Source organism: Lactuca serriola, chromosome 2, assembly GCF_051521515.1.
Source record: "Lactuca serriola cultivar US96UC23 chromosome 2, Lser_US96UC23_V15, whole genome shotgun sequence".
NCBI lineage: Eukaryota > Viridiplantae > Streptophyta > Magnoliopsida > Asterales > Asteraceae > Lactuca > Lactuca serriola.
In genome coordinates, this window is record NC_136409.1 from 128,292,551 (window position 1) to 128,310,380 (window position 17,830).

Genomic DNA, 17,830 nt, shown 5'->3' on the forward strand with positions numbered 1-17,830 from the left:
AAAAAATATTTTTTAATGTCCAATTTTAAAATAAGAAAAAAAAAGAAATGAATTTATTGCAATTTAATATCATATATATGATATTTAATACTTTACCTATATAAGTATATGAGTTTAATTTTAAAAATTGAAACAAACTAAAAATTGACAAGTGGATAATATTTATTTTAAAAATACCACAAAATGACAAGTGTCAAAACTCATGATAGATTGACATGTGGCAAAAAAAACCTTCATTTATTAAGGAGGATTTGTTTAGATGTTCTTTATACTTTGATTCAGGTTTTAAATTGGATGTTTGGCTATGCCTAACAGGTGTTGGATGAAATGTCTAAGACAGACCGTTATTGAAAGCTATAATCTTGTACAAGATATTTAACTCCATGTATTCTCTTCATCCTATGTGAAGATACATAAGAACATAAATATGTGACCTAAGTAGCTAAGAACATAAATATGTGAGATATGTGCCTTTTGCTCATAATCGCTATGTCAAATTAAACTATTTCAGGTAATTTATCATTGTTTTCCTGGGTAAATATTATAAAAGCCCTAAATATTTAATGCGTAATTGGAAAAAGTCCTGATATTCTTTTTCTTATTGTTGTGGCAACAACTTTCTCGCAGAATTATCACTCTAGCCAACTTAACGAGTTTCATGGTTAAGTTGGTTAACTTTTTTTGCAAAATTAGTCCTAAAAAGTTCAAATTTAGTCCCTGAGGTTTGAAAAAAATTACACCACATGATTTTTTAACTTTATTTTTCGTTTTTTGTATATATTTTATTTATTTTTTGGTTTTTTTATAAATATATGTACATTTTTTTTTCTTTTTATATATATATTTTACTTATTTTCATTTTTTAACTTTATTTTTCAACAATTTTTTTAAACCTTTTTACTTTTTGTTTTCTATTTTTTTAGTGTATATATAGAGTATATTAGAGTTTTTTTTAGGTTTCTTCATATTTCTTTTCGTATTATATTTTATTTTTTTCATCTTTTTATTTTTTTTATTTTTTTTCTTATTTGTTTTCCAATTATTTGGTTTTTCTTTTGTTTTTTTTTTGTATTATTATGACATTTTTCAAAAAATATAAAATGTATTAATATATTAGAGTATATTACAATTTTGATAATTTATAGTTTTTGTAATTGTTTTTTATTTTTATTCAAGTAAATAAAGTAGTTATGTTTATATTTGTAATTTCGGTCCAACTTATTTTTTTTTTCTTTAGTGATATTATATTTATGTTACGAAAAAATGAAAAAAAAAAATAGTTTGTTTACTAAGAATTAGTGTTTCAATTTGTTATATAACTTGCAAATTAAATCATATTTCTATATGTGATATCAATAGATTAAATTCAAGATAATAATTTTCAATTTGATAATAGACTAAAAAAACAAAAAAATAATAATAATAATAATAGTCGATATTTATAAAAAAAAATTGTTATAGTAATTTATATTGAATTCAAGTTCGTTTACTTGAATCAAAGTAAATAAAAACATTTGAAAAACCATAAATAACTAAAATAGGAAAAAAAATAGAAAACAAAAATTATAATATGAAAAAACCTTAGAAAAAATATTAGAAAAACCATAAATAACAAAAAAAATAGAAAAAAAATAAAAAAAATAAAAAGGCGAAAAAAATAAAATATAATACGAAAAGAAATATGAAAAAACCTAAAAAAACTCTAATATACTATATATATACACTAAAAAATAGAAAAAAAAGGTAAAAAGGTTAAAAAAATTGTTAAAAGTTAAAAAATGAAAATAAATAAAGAAAATAAAGTATATATATATATATATATATATATATATATATATATATATATATATATATATATATATATATATAAAGAAAATAAAAAATGTACTTATACTTATAAAAAAACCGAATTTAAATAAAGTATACAAAAAACGAAAAATAAAGTTAAAAAACCATGTGGTGTAATTTTTTTCAAACCTCAGGAACTAAATTTGAACTTTTTAGGACTAATTTTGCAAAAAAGTTAACCAATTTAACCATGAAACTCGTTAAGTGGGCTAGAATGATAATTCTGCGAGAAAGTTGTGGCCACAACAATAAAAAAAATATATCAAGGCTTTTTCCAATTACGCGTTAAATATTTAGGGTTTGTATAACATTAACCCTTGTTTTCCTTCATTCAATCTGTAGATCACTCTTTATGATTTTTTTTTTTTTTGTATATATTTACTTTCCACATCGTATACTACCGTACAAAAATGTTACTGATGGACTTACAGTTTTACAACATCATAGGGTCTAAGTGAAAGTGTATTAGATTGTTTAAATAGCTTCTCAATTGATCCAATAGCAAGAAGTAAATTTTTTCAACATCATGCCTACCCATTCTTTGTAATGATAAGTTACAACAATTTTCTTTGGTTAGAGTTCACACTTCTTTATAAACTTCTATTACTATGCTATATTTTTGCATTCATATTTTCACTTTTATTGAATTATTTATAAGAAAAATCCAAAATAGAATGGAACAAAAATGATTGGCCATATATGAGAATTTGGAAATGATATAATTTTTATCTATTTACTGACCATCAAGTCTCAAATGGTTGGTTTTTATGCCTTTGTATCGGAATATATTTTACTTTTGTCATTATGTTTTTTGGTTATATTTTATTTTATTTTTTGAAAATTTGGATTTTGCTTCGGATTTTTGAATTGTTTTTGAAATTAATTTTGGAATACGAAATTTTTACTGTCACCGGTTTTTCAAGTAAATGACAATCTTACTTTGTTTTAGTTTTGTATTTTGATTTCTTTTTGTTAGATTTCATTAAATCATTTTTTTTAAATATCGGATTTGTTTATTTGTATTTTGAACATGTTATTGAAATTTTTGATTACTTTGTCCTAAAGGTTTAGTCTGGAATCATGATTTACATTTTTTTTTCAAAAATATATTTTTTATGTGAAAAGGCCCTTTTGATTTGTCAAATACCTTCTATATATATTTGCAAAACCTTTCATCATATGTTTTCTAATGTATTCACGTATGTTCAAAAGTACATCAATATGTCTTCTTCCTATCAAATGTCACTTGCCCATTCTTTTATATATATATATATATATATATATATATATATATATATATATATATATATATATATATATATATATATATATATATATATATATATATATATATATATATATATATTAAAGGAAGACACTTTTTAGGAATAGTAAACTTATGTGGCTTTTGACAAAAATGGTCCTCTGTCTATGTGTTTGTGTTCAAATCCGTCTTTAGGTCATTTTATGTCGGTACCCATATTTTGTGCGGACATGTGTTGGGAATAGTTACGGTTTCCTGGTCATTTTGTGTTCAAATCCGTCTTAAGGTGCAATTTTTGTTTTTTAAAACAAATATATAAAAAAACAACAAACATTTTATATCCTATAGTGAAAATGAATATGTAAAAAATTAAAATTTAATTTTTTTAAAAGTCATTCTTATAATGTAAATTTATTTTGTTCATATTTCAATTTTGCTAAAAGACCTATCGCATCCGACCCCCGCAACACGGGGATTCCCCACCTAGTTGTTATTATGGTGGAATTTATTTAACTATCTATATGCTTGCATATTCTACTTTCTAGGAAATTAAAGAGGAGAATGAATTGGGGGCAAATTTGATAACACCAATTTTAACATATTTATTTGATAAAATCGTCAATCTTAGAATTTCAACTTTCTGATTTTAATGTTTGATTCGTAGTTTATATAAAAAGTGCCTATTAGTGTTTTCTTAAAAGTATGCTTTGGTCTGTTTTAATTAGAAATGTATTTGTACTTCTAAAAACATATAAAAAAAACATGAATTTATATTTCTAAAGATACATATTTATATTTCCGAAAACATTTTTATATTTTTTAAAAACATATTTGTACTTCTAAAAAACGTTTTTATACTTCTTATAGAGAATTTACGGACCCCTCGATTTTAGGCTCTTTGTGACAAGCTTCACGTTGTTGTTAAAGTAAGAAGGTCAAACATAGAAAAGTCAAACACATAAGTCAGAAGCAGTTTGTCAACACAGAAGACCAAATAAAGAAAGCCCGTTTTAGTAAGTAAGGAGTCAGTTATGAAATTTGTTAGAAATTTATTTATAGAAGCCTCCAAAAATTCAATTAGTTACTTTCAATAGTAACTCTTCTAGTTAGCCTATAAACAACTCGTGTGGTCCATATTTTTTTAAAGAACAATAAGAATATATTTTCTTCTCTTTCTTTACCTGCTTTAGATCTTACGTTTTCAGAATGGATAGTCGTTGTGTACATAAAAGAAAATTCAAAACTGATAAAAAAAAAATAGTAAATTACATGAATGGTCTCTATGGTTTAGGATAATTTGCGTGTTTGGTCCCTAACTTATTTTTTTAACTCGGAAGGTCCCTACTGTTTGTTTTTGTTACGCGCTTGGTCCCTATCTTATTTAAAAAGACTATTTTGTCCTTGATTTTTTTAATTTATTTAAATAAATATTCTCCTAACCTCACCCCTCACCTTACCTTACCTACCCCACCATTTTTTATTATTTAAATAATAGTTTTTTTTAGGTAATAAAGGGACCAAACGCGTAACAAAAATAAACAATAAAGACTAAACGCGTAACAAAAACAAACGGTAGGGACCTTCCGAGTTAAAAAAATAAGTTAGGGACCAAGAGCATAAATTACCCCAAACTATAGGGACCATTCATGTAATTTACTCTAAAAAAATAGATCAACTTTAACAAAATAGTACCTTCCCTACGTGACTACGTCCTTATAGCAACAACCACCGGAAAAGCCATAAACGAAAAAAAATAAAAAATAAAAAATAAAGTTTGGTTCTTTTTCTTTGCGTCTAGAACCCAAAAAGAGAAAAAGAGATAAAGAGATTTTGGTTTCTTTTCTGGGCACAAATTGCTATGATCTTTGTCATATTTATGGGTTAAATTAAAATTGGGTTCATTTTCTTTAGACTTATGTGATTTAAGGTGGGCTGGGCTAATACAATCTTATGTGGGCTGCAAAGTTATTGGTAGACCTGACAATTCGTGTATTCGTGTCATGAAAACATGTCAGCCACAAATTTAACACGATACGATTAGACGTTGAGAAATAAGTTTTATCTCAATTTTTAAGATGTGTCCATGTCGTGTATTCGTGTCGTGTCATGTCTCTCATAGATTCGTGTCTTCGTGTCTGAAATTGTCAGATCTAGTTATTGGTGAACTACTCGATTGTGGTATACCCACACCAGCAACAAATCGGGGGTAACTTTTTCTTATTTACTTTTGTATTTGTATTTTTATGTTTAACATTTCTAGTGAATTTTATTTGATTTCAATTGAGTTTAAATTTTATGGGGTGATTTACTTTGGATTTTGTTGGCTGGGGTAAAATGTTGATTTTGATGTAGTTAATAAGTTTAAACCAAATCATTAACCATGAGGATTTTTGGAAGTTGCGATATGATATCCTCGTTTAATCAATTTGCATGTTTAGGCTATGTTTGGCGGACTAGCTGAAAAGCTAGCTGTTAGCTGAAAAACTAGCTGATGGCTGAAAAACTAGCTGTTAAATAAAAAGCTAGCTGATAGCTGAAAAGCTAGCTGATAAAAAATAACGTTTGGTAAAACTAGCTGAAAAGCTAGCTGAAATATATAAAATTACATAAAAAGACATGTAAGAATATGTGTTTCTATAATTAATTAAGGGGTGTATTTGGAAAATTTTAAAAAAGCTCCTAAAAAGCTAGTCTAAGTAGCTTTTCAAAAAGCTAGCTTATAAGCTACTTTTTGGCTTACCAAACACGACAACATAAAAAAGTTCGAAAAATAAGCTAGCTTATCAGCTAGCTGTGGCGCGCCAAACACAGCCTTAATACGTAAAAAAAACAATGTAAGGGCCCACAACAAAACACGGGCTCAAATAAAATGTAAAATGATACGTAATTGATACATCTTAGCCTGTCTAATACTAGGGTTCACAGAAAACCCAATCCATTCGGAATTGAACTTTTTACACTAAAACCATTAAAGTTAAAACATTTAAATATGTTGCAAATTTAGTCAAAAATTTTATTCATTGTTCAACAAATAACCAAATAAATAAAGAAATGATCCAAAGAGTCAACGAAATCGAAGATGGCAATTCTTCGCCTGCAATTTGAGTTAATGGGGTCCGATTTCCCGTGTGATTAGCCTAATGTATTTGAACCTTAAGAAAAAAAATAATCACATTTTTACATCTTCAATCTAAAGGAAATTGTCGCGAGGGGAATAGTTAGTCTAGTCTAGGAGTCTTTTATTTATATATTTATTATTCTTTCCATAAAAAAATCAAATTCATTTAATACAAATATATTTAATACAAATCTAACTAGTGACACCTTATTTATTATAAATTTATGGCAATTAAATTGATTTATTTTTGTATTTACAAAGTTCATATTATACCAATATAATGATCTGGATTTTTGAAATCTTATTAAGAATACTGAAATATATATATATATATATATATATATATATATATATATATATATATATATATATATATATATATATGTTACACGATACTAGTACTTGAGACAAATAAAACATGAATTTGATCTTACATGCACTTGTGATCCTGGCAATGGTGCCATTTTGTATTGCTTCAACGTCCAATGCAATCATGTATAGGATGTATATAACTAATGGCATCGAAGATAATATTGAAGTTCATGTCTTTGGTAAAGACCAAGACTATCAAGGACAGCGTACACTTGCTTTTAATGAAGAGTTTGATTATAAGATTCGTGTCAAAGTTGGCACGATTTCTAGGGGTGAGTTTTGGTGGGGATCAAAGTATGCAATTGTTAGTATTTATAATTTTAACATTTTTGGTGTTTGTTTCGGTGGAAATATCTTTGAAGTTCAAAGATGTTATTGGTTAGTAAGACCAGATGGAATTTATGTAAACGGAAACAACGATACATTTCCTAATAGAGGTTGGCATAAAAAAATAACTTGGTAAACTTGTAGTCTCTTTAATCAATTCAAAGTATGATTTATGAAAGAAATATAACAGATTCTAAAATAGATTTTAATTTCTATATTCTTGACGATGATTATATTTTTTTTGCTGGCATAAATTTTATTTACTAAGAAGGCTTTAAAGAAAAAAAAACATACTTACATATATATACTAGAAATAGAAAAAAAAAATTATAGTGAGATTAGTTGTATTGGAAAATAAGAAATAATTAAGACTAATGGTGTCAAAATAAGTGAAAATATGTATTGGATGAACCTTTACAAAATATTTGACTTCGCGATCTAATTGGTGTTTATTAATTAGTACATATATTTTTTAAATCTGTTTTATTTCAGCAGCTCTTGAGATTTTCTTAAAATTGAATTGTTTTGTCATTAAAAATCACAAGTAGAGTGATTATAACCAATAACCATATCAAGTTGCAATTCTTTAGATATTTCTCAGCATGCATTTTAATGACATAAGAACCTGATAAAACCTTACAGTGGCATTTATTCTCTAATTAAGTTATAATTTAACCCAAAAGAAACAGAAAACATGATGAAGCGGTTTGGAAGTTCAAAAAAAGTTATTCACTGTCTTCAAGAGCAAAAGGAAGACGTTTATTGACATTTTAAAACCAGGTAATTAATTTTGCGCTTAGGTTGGTGGAGTGGCCTTGCCATGCGTTCGACACATTGAGCTCGGCATTCCTCGACAACGGCAATGGCTAGAAGATGAGAGAGAAGAGTGTGTATCCAAACCATGATTAAAAAAAGTTGCTCACTTTAAAAGAACTATCCACTTTTTTTCAACAAAAATTCAAAATTTTAATCCTCTTTCGACCAATATAAATACCAACATCTATCCAATTTTATATCATTCCACAACCTTCAATGTTTTCCGTATTTCATTCTAATATTCTTCTTATTTTGTGAAAATGGCTTCCACCAACTCCCCATCCAACCCAAAACATCCAAGAAAAAACAAAAAGAATAGGGAAATTTCCAAAAAAGTTCTATAATTTTAGTCTAATTTATGAAAAAGTCTCAAACTAATTTTTATTTACAGAAAAACACATAATACCGACTAAAACTTCGAAAAAACCCGTTTTGCCCGGTTTAAAAGATTTAGCCGTTATTCTATCATTTTTCGTTAGTTTGCTCAAAATATTATGATTTTTCTGAAAATTACCCGATAACCAAAATATTGAGACTTTTCTGAAAATTATTATGCAATTAATGGATATTATTATTAATAAATCATTTATAAACATACAATTTTTTTATTATAAACAAAGTAAATACATTTTTTGCTAATTTTAGGAAAAATATGGTCGACTATGTATTTCTCTATTGTTTGTTGACCACTTTAAAGTCCCTATGTTTTTCCTATGTATTGTTGTAGGTGTCATAGTAAGAAGTAACTTGTTAGGTGTGACCAATACAAGATTTGATAATATTTATTAAATACACAATCAATAAGTGTCTACTTGCTATTAGACATGACGCTATATGATCACATGTTATTGGAAAATATCATTAACAATGATTCTTAAACGTATAGATATTTTGTGACAACCGTCAAATTCTGGTCAAGTCAAGGTCAAATAAAGTCAACAAGTCAAACCGGTCAACCCAACTAACCCTTGTGTACTAGGGCTTACATTAGGTAATTCTATACAACTCGTTATTCTAATGAGAAATCATAAATTGAAAAGTTCATACATCTAGATTTCCTTAACCTAAAACTATGGTAAGTAACAAACCAAACCGATAAAACGATGTTGCGTACTCATTGGGAGTGTGTAAGATCCTTAAACATGGCTTAACGGAGCTTACGGACCTTGCGTTGCGGAGCCAAACACTCACAAATGTCATACACAAAACCTATCACAATCGTTTTCACTCTATCTCTCTTTATCTAGAAATCTCTCCCAAATCTCTCCAAGTATGTGAAATCTCTCCCAAATCTCTCTAAGTATGAGAAATCTCTCCAAGTATGTGAAATCTCTCCCAAATCTCTCTTTGTATGATAAATCTCTCCCAAATCTCTCCAAGATTGTAAAATCTCTCCCAAAATCTCTCTCAAAACCCCTTTCGATTTATTTTGATCATTTGAGGGCATCCCGGTACTTGGTTTGATGAGAAACCACTCAAAGAGGGGAGATAGTTTGGAAAATAGCTCCTTTGGGCCGAAGCCTCTCTATAGGGGCCAAGTCCTCTTGGATCCGAGGCCACTTAAGCCGAGTCCGAGGTCCCTGAGTAGCTGCAAAAATCTAGCTGCAACCACCGAGGCGAAGCCCAGAGCCGCAACCGTCAAGACCGCAGCCACGAAGCCGGAGCCACCGAACCCGGAACCAAGCCCCGCATCAGAACTCCCTTTGGACCGCAACGCCTTCCTTCAGCATCCGCGACTGAGCTTCACTTCGGATCCTCCTCAGCAGCCGAGCCAACTCCGGTTCCAAGGCTGCTGATGACCGAGCCTTAGCACCTGCAGCTCTGAACTTCGGATTTCAGCATTTCCTACCCGGTTTTCAGTATTTTTGGCATTTTAAGCCCGTTTTCATCATTTTAACGCGGGATTTTCTCCAAAAATCATATTTTAACATACAAGACCCTAAATATTCATAAAATAAACATATTTTTATGGAAGTAATTATTTAAGAATAAAAACCATTAAGGGAAATCATGAGGTGGAGTGTGAATCTTGCCATAATATTTGACACAAACAACCAACACCTCATACCCATTCCTATGACCAGCCATTGTACTCCCCACCATACCTGGTCATTCAAGAGTACTTCTCCCCCCATTTGACCAGCTCCACTCATGGTCAAAGGCTGAAGACTCTTATCTTTCCTCATCCTCACTCACTTGCTCTCATTTCACTAAAGATCAAACACCTCTTTTCTCTCTAACTCCCTCTCACAAAAACGAGATTTCCAAGGCATTTCCAGCTTCTCTCCTTCACTTGGTAAGTATAATTTATCCTCCTTGTGATAATTACACTTCATTCCACTCAAATCATTGATGGCTTACACAAACTCCATCATTATTTTGTTAGATTCTTGAATCTTCAAAGCAATCCTTCAAGTGTTCTTGAGTTGAACACTTCCATTCTTCAACAATCATCTACTGAAATCACTCAAGGTGAGTTCATACCCCTACATTTTCATGTTTTCTTAAGTTTAGGGGTGGGGGGGGGGGGGAATACAATTTAAAACACCAAGAACACAACTAAACTCATTTAACAGCCTTCATCAGAAAAGTTCAACTCCATTCACAGACTGTTTTGGGCAACTTAAAAATTTTAGTTTTCAAAACTGTTTTAGGTGCAAGTAGTTCCAGTTCTTAGCTTTAAAAAGACTATTTGCACATCTCCACACGATTTTTCTACAATTTATGGTGATTTTTGCAAAACAGCCTATCATTTCAAGATCAAATCTGGACCAGTCTGTGAATATGAACATTTTAACACAAGTTAAAGGCTTCCAAAAATCACGATAAAAATTATGAATAAACTAGACACATTTTAGGAACTCTCAGAATTTACAGATTCAGTTTTCGACTTCGTATGATTTTTCTATGATCTTTCTAAAACAGTGTAGAAAAGTTAAAATCTAGTTAACAGCTTATAACTTTCAACACACTTTGTAACATGTTGAGCAAAGTGTTAAATCTTTGATGACTTCATATTTTACATGTGTTTCTTGTTGTGGTATAATTATATAACAGAAAATACTCATTGAAGTGTAAGAATCCTCCATCATTGCCATTAGTACAAAACAAAGCAAGATAAACCTAGTTATATTTTGCTATACATTCAACTTACATAGAAAAAGGTTCTTATACACCACAAACAAACATAGTAAACTATAATAGGTATAGTTAGGTTGCTTATACATTTCAAACATCTTGATAAACTATAATATGTATAGTTTATGTTCATTTACATTACAAAAGGTTTTCATACGAAAAGGGGTACAAATACAAAGTACCGGTTGTATACAAAAAGGGATACAAATACAAAGTACCAAGTTTTCATACGAAAAGGGGGTACAAATACAAAGTACCGGTTGTATACAAAAAGGGGTACAAATACAAAGTACCAGGTTTTCATACGAAAAGGGGTACAAATACAAAGTACCGGTTTTATACAAAAAGGGGTACAAATACAAAGTACCAGGTTTTCATACAAAAAGGGGTACAAATACAAAGTACCAGGTTCACATGAAATAGTTTTCATGATATTAAAACTATATTTCATCTAGAAGTGTTAGACTTCAGCTATAATTGCTAAGTGTATATGCTAGAGTTATATAAGAATCTAGTCACAATCGACTTAGAATTGGTGGGCCCGCCTTATCTCCTATTCCTCGTTTGGTTGTGGACCTGGGGCAGACCCATTATATTCAACAGTTTATTTCACTAAATTTTTATATAATTTATATACGCTGAGTAATTATAGAAGGAATCTATGGGTTTTTCCAGGATTTATTTTCGCATAACATAGAAGCATTCATTTCATACATAATAAGGAAAATATTGGATTTTCTGGAAACATACTTTGTTGCTTTGTTGCTTTTACAAGGAAAACGGTTTCATTCTAAAAAAAACTCTTATGAACTCACCAACTTAATTGTTGACACTTTTTCAAAACTACTTGTATTCTCGGGAAATCAGTGAAACAGGAAAACCAACAGCATTTTGAGGATGGGACAATAAATCGTCAAACAGTTCATTTTGTCATCATAATGTAATTGATTTTGAAACATGTAAACTTGCTATGATGTAACTTTCTCAATTATATTTATGATGGTTGTATTTACTTTGAGCACTATTATACTCATTGTTGTGATACTATACATGAAGTCCTCCACCCCCGGACGTTTCCGCCATCCTTGGTTTGGGGGTGTGACATATTTTATTATGTTCTTTAACCTAATTACCACCTAACCTCCAAACATTAGCCGGTAACAACCATCAAATTACACACATCTATAGAGAGTGAAAAGTAAACTTTGAATGACAATTTAAATAGATAATCACCCTTCACTTGTTTCCATATAAACTATCATTCACGGATCACATTTCACATTTTATAAATGTGTGCTAGCTGATGGTTGTTAACATGTGAAGTATGGATGTTGAGTGGTAGTTAGGTTAAACAACATAAGATGAACACCAACATTAAATGAACACTAACTGAGTACATCTCAACATCATATCCACAACAATACATAGGAGGAATGTAAAGAGTTTGAGTGGTCAGCAAGCAATAGATGAGTACTTTGACCACCAATTTATTCCTAAAAATTAGCAACAAATGTGTTTCCTATTTTTATAATAAAAATCTTTTTTTATGTTTATAAATGATTTGTTAATAATAATATTCATTAGTTCCATGGTAATTTTTAGAAAAGTCCCAATATTTTGGTTATCAAGTAATTTTTGGAAAAGTCCCAAATTTTTTAGCAAACTAACGAAAAATGACAAAATACCGACTAAATCTGCAAAGTTTTAATCGGTATTCTGTGCTTTTCTGTAAACAAAATTTAGTTTGAGATTTTTTCATAAATTGACCTAAAATTTAAGGACTTTTTTGGAGATTTCCCAGAAAAATACCCAAAATACAAACATTTCAAACCCTTCATCACTCATCTTCTATATTCTCAAATGGATCACCATATTTTTTTACCCCCACTTTCCATTATCTCGGTATCAGTCCATACTACAATCCATATTCTAGCCAATCCCAACTCCAATTGTAATCCAAATCCCAATCTCAACCCTAATTCCAATCTCAAAATGATTTCAACCCATTTGACCATTCAAGAAACTCAATTCAAATTTCAATCTTAACACTAATTACAATTACAGTCCTAATCTCAATCCTAACCCCAACCCCATATCATACCTGAAACCAATTCAAATCCCTTAAAATGATCAACCTCTATTCGGATCCCTGAAAATGATCAACCTCAATCAGAACCCAAGAAAAAAAAGAGGCACCTAGTATGAATTGGCCCCTTGAGGAAGAGAAGGTGTTGACATATGCATGGGCTGACGGTTCGAAAGACCCAAAAGTCGGAAACGACCAAGATGGGGCAACTTTTTACCGGAAAGTTACAAGGGCCTTTTTATCCGAAATGAAACGTGGAGACTACTGAAAAAAGATCAAATTTACTCGAAGTGGAGGAACACCAAAAAAGTTGTTTATACTATCTTATTTAATTGTATATTTTAGGCCATTATCTTAATATATTTGGACTTAATTTTTATACTTAAAGATAAATGAAACTTAATATGCTTTGAATTGGACAATTACAGGTAAAATTCATAGATGATGATACAAGGAAAAATTGGGACAAGAATGGAGCTAATAAAGACGAAATTCAAAAATCTGCCAAAAAATTTGACAACCACGATGCAACAATAAACAATTTACGTCTTGGAATCGAGGTTTTCCTGATCCAATAAATACATGATTTCTCAACCTTAATTCGGGATACAACCAAGGTGCAACCTTGAGAACCTTTCCCAAGGAGTTAAAAGGTGTTCTTAACATCCACAAACCAATTTGGGTCAATATTAAGGTTGGAGAAGCACTTTGGAGTAATGATTCGAAGAATCGGAAGCTAGAGCATTAGAACTACAAATAGGTTTGCTTTATGATCGTGTTTAGCAATTCGTTTTTGATGTTTTCCTATTTTTATTTACTGATTATGGGGTAATACTCTTTGCTTCCACTTAAATGTAGATGGACCATTAATACTTTGGTTTGATTTATTCGTTGGAGTTATAAAGTTTGATTATTTATTATGTTTGTTTGATCTACTACCTTATGTGTTAAAGTTTCAATTTTTATTGCCTATTGTTGATTTAATAGAGTCTAGAGGACCAATCCAACTTTGTTAACTGGAATCATAATCATCCAATACATTGGTAATTATCACTATATATGGATAAAATCCTAGGGTTAGGTGATAAAAATTTAAACTTAATTTTGTACATGCATTAGGTGTCCATGCTATGTTTCGATTGATCTTCATGACCACTTGAAATTAAATCACTTGATCAATTCTGTCATAATTCGAATATTTAATTGATTATCTAGCTAATTGCATGTTCATTGTAGTAGTTTCTTATAATTAATAATATTAGCTAATCGGACCAAGATAACAATTCATTATATAAATATGTGGGAAAATGACTCTTGAGGGTAATTAACTTTTGCGTTTGTACTCATTTGGTCCCCCCTTTTTTTGTATTCAATATACCATCGAACTTGTTGTTGGTGTTTACCATAGCCCTTTTGACCGGCTTTTGACCTGTGATAGCCGGTCAAAGGGTTATGGTGAACACAAACAACAAGTTTGATGGTATATTGAGTACAAAAAAAAGGAAAGGGACCAAATGAGAACAAACGCAACAGTTGGTTACCCTACTGATTCATTTTCCCTTTACTCATTTACAACAAATCTCACATCATCTCCTACTGCTATTAATGACGTTATGAGATTCATTCTTGCTTATCTTCAAAACATAACCTACGAAAGGACATTATTCATACATGTACAACTTTGTAATGCACTTGAATATTTATTACAGGAATCTTGACTAAGCAGGCGCATTTCATGACTACATTTACATTTCCAATCAAATGATGTATCGTATCATGGATTCTAGACAAGTCTACAAATGAGTGGATTCACAAGTGCTGTGATTTTTGAGTTTACTTAGCTTTAAGATCGAACTCATGGGATAAGATATAACATCAATATGTACAATATTATGGTGATGTGTCTACAAAAGCAGCATGATATTGTACATATTGATGTTGTATCTTATCCCATGAGTTCGATCTTAAAGCTAAGTAAACTCAAAAATCATAGCACTTGTGATTCCACTCGTTTGTAGACTTGTCTAGAATCCATGATACGATAAATCATTTGATTGCAAATGTAAATGTAGTCATGAAATGTGCCTGCTTAGTCAAGATTCCCCTAATAAATATTCAAGTGCATTACAAAATTATACATGCATGAATAATGTCCTTTCGTGAGTTATGTTTTGAAGAGAAGAAATAATGAATCTCATAGTAATTAGTTTCAGTAGGAGATGACGTGGGATTTGCTATAAATGAGTAAAGAGAAAATGAATCAGGAGGGTAACCAACTGTTGCGTTTGTTCTCATTTGGTCCCTTTCCTTTTTTTGTACTCAATATACCATCGAACTTGTTGTTTGTGTTCACCATAACCCTTTGACCGGCTATCACAGGTCAAAAGCCGGTCAAAAGGGCTATGGTAAACACCAACAACAAGTTCGATGGTATATTGAATACAAAAAAAAAGAAAAAGGACCAAATGAGTACAAACGCAAAAGTTAATTACCCTCAAGAGTCATTTTCCCTAAATCTGTAATTAACTTGTTAAATCCATTGCACTTATAATAAATCAACCAAAGGAAAATAATCGGATTCAAAATTTAACTGGAAGTACTTTCTCTTCTTTGTCTCTAAATCTAGACTCTAGTTTTTCGTTTAAGGTTTATAGTTTAATTGAATTTAAAAAAAAATACCCCTCTTTACTTCAATTTTTATAGTTTAGTTAACATTTGAGTTTTCCGATCTAATCATATATGTTCTCTTTGTGGTTGACACCTGGTCTTTGACAGTTATACTGCTACACGATTAGGTATACTTCCTAGTGTGTGTTTCAGTCAAGTTGAGAATAAATTAGTTTTATATATTTAAAACTTTTATTAAATTTTAGTATATAAAACCACACATCAAGTTTTTTGCGTCATTGCCGGAGAACAGTTGCATTTAGTTTAAATTATTTATTTGCTGTTCAAGTTTGTATATAGTTTTATTTTAGTTGTTTTTATTCTTATGTTTATTTTTAAATGGATTATCTGATTTTTTATACCTTTTATTTTAATCTTGATCATGAGTTATAGGAACTGGAGCTATGACATCAAGAAAAAACTAGAAAGATTACTAGAAGAAGAGGATTATGGTGCTGAAAATGAACTCCTAATACTCGAAAGACTGATGGAAGAAGAAATGGAAAAAATGGTGTGATGATATCCATGAGATACACCTCGCCCTCATAATTGTCGCACCGCACTCCCCTGTTCCCATTTTCCTGACATTTGGGGTGAAGTTTTTGTCTCTGCAGAATGTTTTGAAGTGCGACCCTTTTCTGATCAATGTCCAAAAAGTTACACTTCATGTTGGTATTGGTCAATTTTTGAAACAAAGAGTTAAATTTTATGAATTGGTTTGAAAAGAGTATTAAATGTAAAAGATGGATTGGAAACAACTATATTAGAAGTTAATGAAGTTGAGAGTCCATCTCAAGACTCACACAAAAAGAAGTGCTTATCGGGAGATATATGAAGATCCCCTTGTAGTAGAAATCGTTGTGAGTGGGGGCTCAGTCAATAAAGATGCACAATCAAAAATACAAAAAACCTAGCTTGAATAATTATAAATATCAAAAGAGGAAGAGAAGCAAGATCACTACATCAGTTCCATCTCGATGAGATATACGATGTCTAATAATGAGGAGCGATACCATTACATTTTTTCATCACCAAAGAGAGCTTCGACATGGAAGAAAAACCTGATTCAATTTTGAAGATTATATGATTACTTGAGTCTCAAGAACAACTTGGCGAGTTCCGGCTTGACTCAGTTCCCCCGACTCACCCTGACTCACTGAATCACTCCCTCAACTCGGCAAGGCCACTCACTGAGTGATTACGGGCAAACTTCATACTACTCGCCGAGTCTATTCTTCAGACTCGGCGAGTTCATGCCATGCATAAACTCAAACTCACTTCTGAGGTCATATCTGTTCCATACAATCATAGATCTGGCCTCCCCAAGCATGATAATCACGTAAAGTCCAAACCTTGATGCTCAAACAACATCTATTTGCTCCTATATGATGTTTTAGCCCCATATCTCATAACCCTTGGTCAAAACTCCCATGAATCCTCATAAAGCTTAAGGAATAAAGCTTCTCTGGACCTCTATGGATCCCATTTCAAGCCTCATCACAAATAGGGACGAAATGGACATCAAATCTAATCAACAAAGGGGTCAAGAAACCCTAAACCCCCATGTTCATCATAACAACAGAAAAGGGAGCCAAAATATACCTCCAAAATGATGCTCTGAGCTCCAAATTCGAAGGATGTCCACCTCCCTTGCCTCCTCTTGGCTAGAATCTCCTTTTCCTTGCCAAACAATGCTTCAAAGGTTAACAATGGCCTCCTCTCTCTCCCAAAACGCTCAAGATCTCTTTAGGGTTTCCCTCTGGGGTTGGTGGCCGCAAATGACGGACATAAGCCCTTTTAAATAGGTCTCAAACCCTGGAAATTAGGGTTTCATTAAACAACATGGACTCGCCGAGTCCAGACGCGAACCCGCGTGCAAAACCGCGATCCAACTCGGCGAGTTTAGACTCCAACTCGCCGAGTCTCCTCACATCACCCAAAAATAAAAGAATAAAAATAATACATGGGAATCCGGGTGTTATAAATACCTCCTAGCTACCTCCGAAGACGTTGGTTTTTATTTTAGATTTAGGTTTTTCATTTGATGGTGGTATTGATATGGATTATCGAGTAGTTAAAAGATTTTGGTGGTGGTGGTGGTGGTTAATGGTCCTGGTGGCAGTAGTGATGATGATGTTGATGGTGGTTGGTTTCTCTTCTAAAAATGGGTGGTCATTGTGGTATTGGTATTGGT